Raw genomic sequence first — 12,004 nt, 5'->3', positions numbered from 1 at the left:
ATGGAAGCTCAGAAGGCGGCAATGAGGGAGGGGGCCTTCTCAGTGGTGGACCCCCATCTGTGGAACGAGAGGTCCCCAATGAGGTCCACCTGTCACCAACATTAATATCTTTTTGGAACAAGGTTAAGACCTCTCTCTTTTCCCAGGCATTTGGCAGCACATGATGAATTTAATTGGTTCTGGATGTGTCTTTAGTTATGACTGACTGTTCAAAGTTGTTTTTAGTTATAGGTTGTTTGTGTATATTGTCTGTGTGCTTTTATGTAAGTGGCTTTTAAACTTTGTACATTGTATTTTAAGGTTTTAACTTCTGTAAACTGCCCAGAGAGTTTCAGCTATGGGGCGGTATAGAAATGTAACAATAAATAATAATGTTCTAAAGAACTTGTAAGGAGCAATATTTATTTACTTGGAGCATTTATACATGCATAAGATTGCACCAGAAAACACATTTTTGAGCTGAGAACTTTCTCAGAACATTTGGGAAATGTGGAACTGGGCGGATAAGTCAGTGCCAGGAGGTGCGGATCAGGTCAGTTTGTATCAGAATTCACAAATACTGAATTCCTCAAGCAACCCTAGCTCAGACTCTCTGATGAGGAGTTTGAACTGGTCCGTCTGCCACCTAAAGCTGTCCTCCCTTCTTCTAGGGGCAGCTGTCCTCAACCTGGTGCCCTCCAGACATGTTGGACTACCACCCCTACCCACCCTAGCCAACGTGGCCAATGGTCAGGGCTGATGGGAGTGGTGGTCCAGAAACACCTGGAGGGTGCCAGTTTGGGGAAGGCTGTTCTAGGGGTTCCTGTTCGCGAGGCAGAGAGCATTGTCCAAGGCGCTGCAAAGTGCAAATCAGACCATTGCCCATTTAAATTCGCTGCAACTTCACTTGTAGGCAGGGCTTTAGCAGCAGGGGGCATGGACATGGGGCCCTTCAAATGTGGGTGGACTGCACAGCCAAAGGGGAAGGATGATGGGAATTGCAGCTCACTCACATCTGGCGAGTCACACTGTCCCCATCCCTGCATTATGCTGTATAGGCTGTTTTGAGCTTGGGGATCAACATCTGCCTTCACCAGAAGCTCTCCATATTCTGGCTTCAACAAGACAGTTTTTAAAAATGGCTTTACATTTAATTGTAAGTCGCCTTGAGGGTCTACAATAGACAGACGAGCTTCCCCCACTCTCATTGCTAGTGGAGCTTCTCCTCCTATGGTGCCTGTACAGTTATCAAGCTACAGATGCAGGATCAGGGCGAATGCTATGACAGAGGTAATGTCAAAGGAGCTGCCATTAATGTACCCAACAGTCCTGCCTGCCTTGCCTATCTCTGAATCCCTGAAGCAGCCAACTTTTTGGTCCCACCAGCTGAAAATCCCAGGGCCCCGCCCTTAAAATCCCTTTCTGCACATCCTTATTAAAAGTCATTGTGATCACTACAAGGGCAACACTCAACAGATGATCTCTCTATAGTCCAGTCTTCCCTAAAGGGGATGCCCTCCAGATGTGTTCGGCTGTGATTCCCATACCTCCCAACCTGTATGGCCATTGCTGGCTGGGAAATTATGGGAATTGCAGCCCAACACATCTGGAAGGTGCCAGGTTGGAGAAGGCTGTTACAGGGCTTTTCTACATGAGGTGTTTGTCATGTGCATGTCATTCCCTACTCACAGTTGTTTACAGGTTCTCTAGATGACATCATGACCCTCCAGTTTCACTTCTGTGTCTAACTAGCATTTTTTGGTGAGTTGTTTTAGAGCAGGGAAAATGTGGTATTTAATTGTGAATGCGAAAGAAAGCACTATTTCCTCTGGTGTATTTGAGCGATTTCACTATACCGTAGTGCCATCTAGAGATTATGTAACTGAAAAGCAGGAAACGCTGCCCATGTAGTGCTCAGATCTCAATTCTGCAATGAAATCAAAAGTAGATACAGTGGATTAACAGCCTCGTGTAGAAAAGCTCCTGGCCCATCCTTCCAGTCTGTTCTCAGGGGTGGGAGGATGGAGGTAGGCAACCTGAAATTTCCAATAAACCCTATAACACCTCTCAGCAACTTCTTTCAGAGATCAGTTACTCAACCATCCTAAACATTAACCCATTCCTTTTTGTCATCTTCTGGGTGGACACAATGAACAAATTGAACTCCTTCCCCCAATTCTAGCAGAGCTCCTTTTAAACATATTTATTATTCATAATTATTCATATTTATGAAACATATAAACGCTGTAGCAGAGCAACAAAGCAGGCCCTGGCCAATCAGTTTTAAATCTCACATAGACAAAAATAAAGCTTAATTCAAAACTGGAGGAGTAGAAGATGAATAATAATTAGACATAAGGCAGCAAAAGGAAATTAGTCTGAAGGTACTTTTAGATGGAGGAAAAGGAGGAGGAGACTCAGTTGAACAATGTCAGCTAGTAAAGTGATTGAAAGATAAGGAGCAATACAAGAAAAAGCACAAAACAGAGAAACAAGTACTGGGTTTAACAAGCAACAAAGAGAAGAACACGAAGTTTGAGGAAGAGACTAGAAGGAAATCAGAGATAAAAGATAAGCAGGAGGTAGAGAAGGCTACATTTTAAGGAAAGTAAAATAATTTAAAGAAGAATTTCCCCTCCTGTGTTGCCAGTGGTGTGTTGAGGGAAGGGCTCAGTGGTAAAGCCGCTGTTTTGCATGCAGGTTCAACCCTGGCTTCTCCAGGTGGGGGTGGGAAGAACCCCTGCCTGAGACTCTGGAGAGCAGTGTAGACCAGAGATGGGGAATCCTTTTCAGTCGCATTCTGTCATCGAAAATCTTCTGGGCCACGTGAACGCTAGATGGATCCAGTGGAGGCTGGTGGCTCCGATTTCTGTGGGGCTATAAATCCATTCTGGGTTTTAGTCAGAACCAGGCAGAACTCTAAAGGAGCTATCCAAGGTGCTGAACCCTATCTGCAAAATGGGTTCAGCTCCTTTCCTAGCTCCCTTAGAGCTCTGGCTTGTTCTACTGAAACCCAGAAAGGAATCACAGCCCCACCAACATCAAAGCCACAAGCCTCCACTGGCTGGACCCATGGTCTGACTGGTCTGGTACAAGGCATCTTCCATGTAGGACATGCCTTGCTGGACCAGACCAAAAGTCTACTGACAATCCAGCATTCTGCTTCCAAGTGTGCACAACTAGATGCTTCTGGAAGCTCACAAGTGAGGGGCATAAAGATGTTGTTTATCCCGTTGTTTATCCCCAGCATCTTGTTCTTGAGTTAGCCCACCTTTGAACATAACTTAAAGAGAGAGAGACCTGATAGAGCTTTCTACAATCATGCATGGAGCGGAGACTACTCTGATCTCTGTCCATAGCAGGCACCCACATAGCAGGGTGGCAAGGCAACCTGGAAACCTTCCTGTACGCAACTTGCCCCAATGACAGCTGGAGGTGAGCTGCGGCCTGCGGCCTTAGGAGTCCCTCCATGCAACCTACCCCTCCTAAGCTCCACCTGAAGCTGGTGGATCCTTAAAAGGCCAGCCTTCTGGCCCGAAGACGAGTGCTCCTCCTCCTTCCTGTGGCTTCCAGCCTGGCATGTTCCCTGTGCTGTTGGGCAAGCAGGAGGAATGGGACTCCTCAGGTGAATCAGCTGCAGCGAAGGTGTCTGCAAACGTCCTGGATTGGGTTCTGCACAGTGGTGGGGGTGACTCCAGTTCTGAAGGGGCAGAACTTCAATCCAGGGTTTTAGTTACAACTAACCAAAAATCTAAAGGTGCTATCCAAGGTGCTGAACCCTTTTGGGGAGAAGGCTCAGCACCTGGGATAGCACCTTTAGAGGTTTGGCTGGTGGTAACTAAACCCTGGAGCGGAATCACAGCCCCTCTGGAACTGGAGTCACCAGCCACCACTGGCTCTGCAGCGTCCTGAGCAGGGGCGTTGCTGGGCACTAAAAGATTAAAGACTCAGGCCCGTAGGACACAAATCTGCATATACTAATTTATATCTTTACATTCAAATGTATAAATACTTACTAGGATGTATTTAAATTTCACAGGAGGCATCACCAGCCAATTAACTTCTCATTCAAATCAGCTCAAATGAAACGAATTCAGTTAATTTGCACCCTGAACCACATCACTGCAAACCAACAGAGAAAGTTTTCTTTCTAATATGAATTTCAATTAGGGATGCGCGAAAGTCACTTACCTTTTCAAAGGGGGTGATTCGCGGTGGGGGGGAGGCGCTCTGCGCCTCCCCCCGAAATCCTAACCTGGCCAGCTCTGCTCTGCAGCAACTCCACGGAGCCGCCAGCCGGGTGCATTTGCAGGTGTGCAGAGCCTGCGGACGCAAATGTCAGCTACGGCGGCTGCCATTTGCGCTCCTGTTTTTTTGCCGTGATAGGCTACGTAAATATTTATGTAGCCTATCACGGCAAAAAATCAGGGGTGCAAATGGCATAGCAGCTGCCATTTGCGCCCCTGTCTTTTGCCGTGATAGGCTATGTAAATATTTACGTATTCTATCACGGCCTTCGCAGGGACGCAAATGGCGTCCCTGTGTTAGCCATGATAGGCTACGTAAGTATTTATGTAGCCTATCACGGCAAAAATGGGGAAGCGAATGGCGGCCGCAGACGCAGCCACCATTCACAAAGCAGCACGAACGGCACCAGGTAAGCGCTCCGTTTCGCGCACCTTTCGCGGGGTGGTGGGGCGGGGCCTTCATTCTGCCACGGATTTTGGGGGGCTGAATGCACTGGCATTCGGCCTCACTGAGATCTGTGGCAGAATTCTCTGACATCCCTAATTGCAATGCAGAGGAAGATTTTTTCAGGGATGGGGAGGGGTGCTGTAGGATATGGGCAGAGCTAACTCTTCCCTCCCTCTGTGTTATATGGTGTAGAACTTTGGGGTTTCAGCCGTCCACTGGTACAGGAGTTTGAGAAGGTTCAAAATTCCTTTCTAAAGAAAGTATTGGCCCTGCCTGTTGGTACCCCTGCCGCATATGTCCATGCAGAAGTGGGTTGGGCTACTGTTCATGCAAGAATACAGGTTCGGCTCTTAAATCTCTAAATAGAATGTCAACCTTGAAATCTCATCATTTGGTCTCTCTAGCCTATGGCTCACCTCTAAACTCTCAAAAGCGAGTTGCTGCTTTACATACACTTGCTAGAGATCTTGATTGTGAGCTGACTTTGATCCAGTCAATGTCTAAACCACAGTTAAGGCTCCTCGTGTATATTTGACTGATATGCTAACTCTCAATTTGTTGAGATTTTCTTGGCTGTATCCACGTATTAAAAGTGACCATCAGAATTCTAATTATTTGGAGGCAATTACCTTAGCTCTACACAGAATTGCCTTTACAGAACTAACATTGTGCCTTCTTTCTCTCTGGATGGTCATTATAAGAAATTACATCTGGAACAGCGTTTTTGTGCGCTGAGTTAAAACAGCTATAGAAGACCTAGTCCATTATATTACCCAGTATCCCTTATATAATGACCCCTGTGAAAAGTGTCTGTCTGAGTGTAGACACAGGAAAAATTTTGTTACACCAACTGAGTTTGTATGCTCTTTGTTATTAAGCAAGGACAATTATTTTACCATGTGTGTTACTCTATTTGCATTGGCATCCAGGAAATTGAGAGCCAAATTTGTGGCCCAAATTTGAATGTCTTCATGTTTGTGATGGCTTATAGCTAAACAAATGGAATTCTCTCTCTCTCCCCCATCTTCCCTCCCAAGCTTCTGTCCCCCCTTGAAAATCACCCCTTGCATGGCAATTAAGGGTGCAATTCTATCGATTGTGCCCTCGGTGATCAAAAGCCCCCAAACTCAGAGGTGTCTGATCATCCAATGCAGGGTGGGGAGAGCGGCGGAGGCAATCTCTTCCTGCCCTGCAGATTTTGCTAGATGGGCTTTTTAGTCCATCTAGTGGGGCCACTTTGGAGGGGGAGGGAAGGACATTGGAGGCTCAGGATAACTTGTATCTTGGCCTCTCTGGTATCATCCCCTCCCTGCCCACTGGAATGCCCCCTTTCCTCCTCCTCTGAAGTCACTTTTCTGACCTCTGACTCCCCCTTCTGAGGTCGGAATGCTGCCTCCACCCTTGAAAAGGGGAAACTGAATATTCCTACAGTCCCTGGGTGAGCATACCAGGGACCACAGGATTGCTTTCTAAGTTGCTTAAAAAAAAACCTTTTACTGGCACCGGTGAACACACAAGGCTTTGTGGAATAAATCTGGGGCCCTGGGAAATAGATCCAGGGCTGGGGGCCCATGTGTGCAGGCCTAGCAGAGCCCCTGCTCCTGACCATTAACCTCAGGTTAAGTGCTGCAGCCAGTGGTCTAGGAGCCCTGGACTCAGTTGGCTCATCTCATCCTCCTTTGAGCTCAAGGCCAGGGCTATGACAGATAGAATTTTTCTCTCTGCTTCATCAAACTCTCAGAGCCATCCAGTGAAATGGACGGGCAGCAGATTTAGGCAGCCAAAGAAAAATGCCTCTTAAAATAGCACATAATTCATTGATGGAACTCACTGCCATTAGATGTGGTGATGCTCACTAGCTCAGATGGCTTTGAAAGGCACTGGGGACAGACAAAAGTCTGGGGTGATTGTTATATCAATAGCTAATAATGATCATGGGTGTTTTATTTATTTGTTTGTTTGTTTGTCTGTTACATTTATACCACGCCTGATGCCATTGAACCCCAGTTGCTGGGGAGCAACAGCAGAAGAGATCTGTTGTTTTCATACCCTTGCTTGTAGACTACGGTGGAAACAGAATGCTGGACTAGATTTATTGACTGATTCAATTTATCCTTTCCACCAAGGAAATGGCACTCAAAGCAGCTAACAATCATAAAACCATTCAAAAAGAGAGAGGTAAAAACTTAAAAACAACTTAAAAACAATAATTAAACACATTAAAAGAGATAAAAAAGCAGAAAAATTACAGGATTTTAAAAAATAAACAGTCTTCCCCAAAGTGGTGCCCTCCAGATGTTTTGAATTATCATTTCCATCATATCCAGGCAGCATGGGCAACTGTCAGGAATGATGGGAGTTGTAGTCCAAAGCATCTAGGAGGAACCATGTTGAGGAAAGCTGGACCAGATGAACCTTTGTTTGGTCTGATCCAGTCAGGCTCTTGTTCTCTGCAAATTGTTGGACATTACAGAAAAGGAAAAAAAATAAGCTAATCTGTACCAGGGCTGAATTGTGGATGTAGTTTGAAGAAGCACAGAAGAGCTGGCCAAGAGTTGAATGTGGATGGTTTTCGCGCAACATTCCCCCCCTCTGATTTGGTGGTTTTGCCCCGGTGTCTTGTGCCTGGCTGTGTTCCCCATCAAAGCTTCCCTCACATGCGGCATTGGTTAGGACTAGATTATTCATCCTTCCTGATGGAAAAAGGTTAGAGCAACAGGCTCTGGTGACACACGCCGACGTCATCAGGCTGTGGAGTGGGGTCCTTAGGCCTCTGCTGGGAACAATTTTGTTCAAAGGCCGTGGCATGTTGGACTGGATTGGTTAATGGAAAACACAGCAGATGAAAAACAGGTGGGCACAGTCACTTGCACGAATCCTGGATCAGGTCTTGAGCTGAGTGTTATCTCTGCTGCATAGCAAATAACATGCCTGAATGTTCAAGGATTCCTCCTGGCAGTCATTTTCAGCTAAGGTTGCCAGATCAACATTGCAATAAACCGAAAGGGTGTTCCAGAGCGGTGGGTTTCTATGGAGATGGTGGGACCCTAGTCTATCGGTGGTGTGGCAGCTCCCAGCTGGATTCCAGCCCCAGTACAAGGTGTTGGCTTTGGCTTTTAAAGCCCCTGCAAAGAATGAGACCTGCTTACCTTACAGAGTGCCTCTCTTGGGCAGATGACCCCCAGTTCACCGCACCCAAATTTGCTTGGATTGGTAGAGAGGGAAGTTGAATCTGTTCTAAGGATGAGCAGTCTTTTCGGTTGTAATCTCACAGCTGTGGAATGAGCTCAGCCCAAAGGAGGTGTGCACATCCCTTTTAATTTTTAGAGGAAATTGCAAGGCCCATGTTCTGGGGATTAGAACGTAAGAAGAGCCATGCTGGATCAGACCCAGGGTCCATCTAGTCAAGGATTCTGTTCACATAGTGGCCAACCAGCTGTTGACCAGGAGCCCATAAGCACAACACGAGTGCAACAGCACCCTCCCACCCATGTTCCTCAGCAACTGGTGTACATAGGCTCACTCCCTCTGGTACTGGAGGTAGCACATAGCCATCAAGACCAGTAGCCATTGATAGCCTTTTCCTCCAGGAATTTATCTAACCCCCTTTTAAAGCCATTCAAATTGGTGGCCATAATTACATCCTGTGGTAGCAAATTCCATAGTTTAACTATGTGCTATGTGAAGAAATCCTTCCTTTTAAAGGTTAAATTTTAGGGAATGTTGTTGTTGTTGTTGTACTTTTACTGGGGTTATCAACTGATAGAAGGGAGGTTATAATCGTATTTTAATCACAGCATTCCTCCAAGATGTTCTGGGGATTATACTTGGTTCTCTCCCCAGTTATTTCATCCACACAACAACCCTGTAGGTAGGTTAGGCTGAGAGATAGTAACTGGGCCAAGGTGAGCTTCATGGGAGGATTTGAATCCAGATGTCCCCAGACCTAGACTGATCACACTAGCTCTTGCTAGTTGTTTAAGGGAGCAATCCTATAACCGCTAGTCAGTGGCTAGTTAGCCATAGGATATGAAGTTGTTCCTAGAGAACCAACCTTCCCCCCTTTCTGTGCTGCCTCGCAGGCAGCGTGGAACAGCCCCGCGCTCCACGCTTGGAAGAGGAGCACAGAGCGGCCAAAACGGAGTGTTCTGGGGGGCATTCCGGGGCTGGGAAGGTGGAAGTGCTGGTACAACACATCCTATGTGTCGTCCGGCAGCCTCCTGCCCTGCTCCTCCTTCCTGCGGCTAGACAGCCAAAATCGGCTGTCTAGCTGCAAATGCAGGGCAGGAAAAGCGCAGAGGGAATGATCCCCTCTGTGCTTCTCCTGCCCTGCATTGAATAGGTGGTCGCCTCTGAATTCGGAGGCAGCTGCCTATCCCCATAGGATTGTGTCCTAAGTTGTTTAGCTGATCAAAAATCTGTATTTAATCAGCATAATGTTTACATCATTTATATTTACAGCAGTCAGCCTTCTCCAACCTGGTGCCCTCCAGATGTGTTCGACTACAACTCCCAGAATCCCTCAGCCTGCTGATTTACATATTGACAACATGTTAGATATTAAAGGAAGTCTGAGGTAACTTACAACTAACTCCACACTCATTGTTAGAAAGTCCACATTTAGTATTTTGTTATTCCCTATTACGGTAAACACACCAGAGTTTATTTATTAATTACATTTCTATACTACCCAATAGCTGAAGCTTGTAAGTTTATAGTAGCACCTATGGAATCCCATAAACCGGGTGGTGATTTCTTCAACCCCCCATCATATCAGCCACTTCTAATGCTGGCAGGTGGCACCCCACTTATAAATATAACTCTGGTACTTGTGTGACTTTCAAAATGGTGGCCAAAGACAGACTCCTTCAAATCACCAAGCTGGCAGCCAAGAGCGTCCCACAGGATTTCATTGCTTGCCTTTGCTTTGGGTCCAGTTTGCTATGAGAAATATTTGAGCGAGCTAGCAAGGTCTCTGAGCATCACCTCTTGTGAATAAATGAGCCACAGTGGCGGCCGTTTGCATGAGAGGAGGGGAACTGAGGAGGGCCTCTTCTCTTAGTGGAGTTAGGGAGCATCCCGTTCTTTATCTTCTTTCCCGGGTTTGCTGTCTGCGTTGGCTGTATAAAAGAAACCATTTTTGACACAAATGTTCCATGTGTTAAAGCAGCTTTCCCCAGCCTGGTGCCCTCCACATCTGTGGGATCATGTCGTTGTAGCCCCACACAACGGAAAGGCACCAGGTCTGGGAAGGGTGTGTGAAAGTGAGGGTTGCATAGAGAGATGCTATGCATACACATTTCCTCCTTATTTTCCCCACACCATCAACTGTGTAAGATAGACATCTCTTCCCCGTGCCCTCGGCCCATCCTGAGCTGTCCCACATCCTTTCTGGGTTCTCCCCCCCCCTTTTTGGTTCCAAGTTCCTCAAAGTGAGCATACACAAGGCCCCCTTTATGCCTGCTTCCTGTGTAGCGTCTCATGTGACCCTACCCTTCTGTGTGCCTTACGTACTTTTCCAGTATTTGGTATTCTTCCAGCGGTCTCCCGCATTTCTTTTAAAGTTTACAAGCACCTCCGGGGTCTGGAATAGCAGTGAGAGGCCTTTTAAGAACATAGTGCCTGTGGGTGTGGGGGTCCGTGGGTGTGGGGAAGAATACAGGAGACATGAAGACGTTTGGCTGATCCATTAGAACCTGCCCTTCAGTTTGAGCTTTCATATGAAGCTGCCTTATACGGAGTCAAATGATTGATCCATCTCACCCAGTATTCTCTTCTTTGATTGCTGGTGGCTCTCTGAGGCCCCAGGCAATTGATTTGCCCAGGCGTGACATACTTTGCTGTGGCGACACCGGGGACTGAATCTGCATGCAAAGCATGTGCTCTAACATTGAGCTATAGCGCTTTCCCATAGTTTGGTACAAATCTAAAATTAATGTAAACCAGTGCCAGTTCCAGGTTTTGGAGGGCCTTTGGGCGATACACTCTGAATGAGCCTCCTCCCTCAGCGAATCTGCCTTCTCACCACCACTGTCACCAGTTGCTATTGTTCCTCATCCTCTTTCCCATCATTGCTACCCCTTGCTTGCTTGAAAGCCTGAGAGCAAGCAGGCCGTGGCATCTCCTGCTCCTCCTCCTTGATACCACCGTTGTCTGGGCCGGAGCGAGAGGCAGGTGAACAAGCAGGCTGCAATGCTGAACAGGAGGAACAACTCCAGTGGGCCTCTGCTGGGGTGCAGACCATCGGCACGTGCCCAACCATGCCTACCCTTGATGCCGGCCCTAAATATATACCTTGCCTAATTGACTGTCATCGTGGCTTCTCCCCACCCCAGGGAACTACTTTTGTGAGGATGTTTAGAACACCCCAAGATTCTCAACCCTACCACCCTCAACAACCCAGGCTCCCCCCAATTATGGATGTTAAGCATTTGGTAAGGTGAGCTCAGTTTTTAGCCATTACATAACGAAACTGTTCATGGCCTGGACCAACTGGCTGCCTTAGCCACATACAAGGTTATGTTATTATCGTGTAACACCCTAAACAACTTAGGACCAGGATACCTAGCACACCACCTTCCCTTATATATACCCAGGTGACATTTTAAGATCTTCAGAGGAGGTCATGCTGGTCATTCCAAACCAAAAAGAACGTTGCCATGAAGAACCCCAACCGCAGGCCTTTCCTGTAGGGGCACCCACCCTCTGGAAAGCCCTCCCTGGTACAGTTTGGGAGGCAGAAAATGTAACATCTTTTAAATGCCTCCTGAAAACACACCTTTTCACACAGGCTTTCCTTAGGCTGTAACCGCTGCTGGGTTTTACTTTGGTTCTACACAGTACTTTTAAACTTTTAAAAGTTATATTGTGTCTTTGTCATGTTGTATTTAAAAGACGCTTGCTCCTTGGGAGGAAAGCTATGGCCAACCTAGACAGCATAGTCAGAAGCAGAGACATCACCTTGCCGACAAAGGTCCGTCTAATCAAAGCTCTGGTTTTCCCAGTAGTAATGTATGGCTGTGAGAGCTGGACTATAAGGAAGGCTGAGCGCCGAAGAATTGATGCTTTCGAACTGTGGTGCTGGAGAAGACTCTTACGAGTCCCCTGGACTGCAAGGAGGTCAAATCAGTCCATCCTAAAGGAAATCAACCCTGAGTGCTCATTGGAAGGACAGATACTGAAGCTGAAGCTCCAATATTTTGGCCACCTAATGCGAAGAGAAAACTCCCTGGAAAAGACCCTGATGCTGGGAAGGACTGAAGGCAAAAGGAGAAGGGGACGGCAGAGGATGAGATGGCTAGATAGCATCACGGATGCAATGAATATGAAC

The sequence above is a fragment of the Heloderma suspectum genome, chromosome 10, assembly GCF_057233095.1.
Source record: "Heloderma suspectum isolate Gila_16-S chromosome 10, 16-S_ref, whole genome shotgun sequence".
NCBI lineage: Eukaryota > Metazoa > Chordata > Lepidosauria > Squamata > Helodermatidae > Heloderma > Heloderma suspectum.
This window is presented reverse-complemented; position numbering follows the sequence as displayed.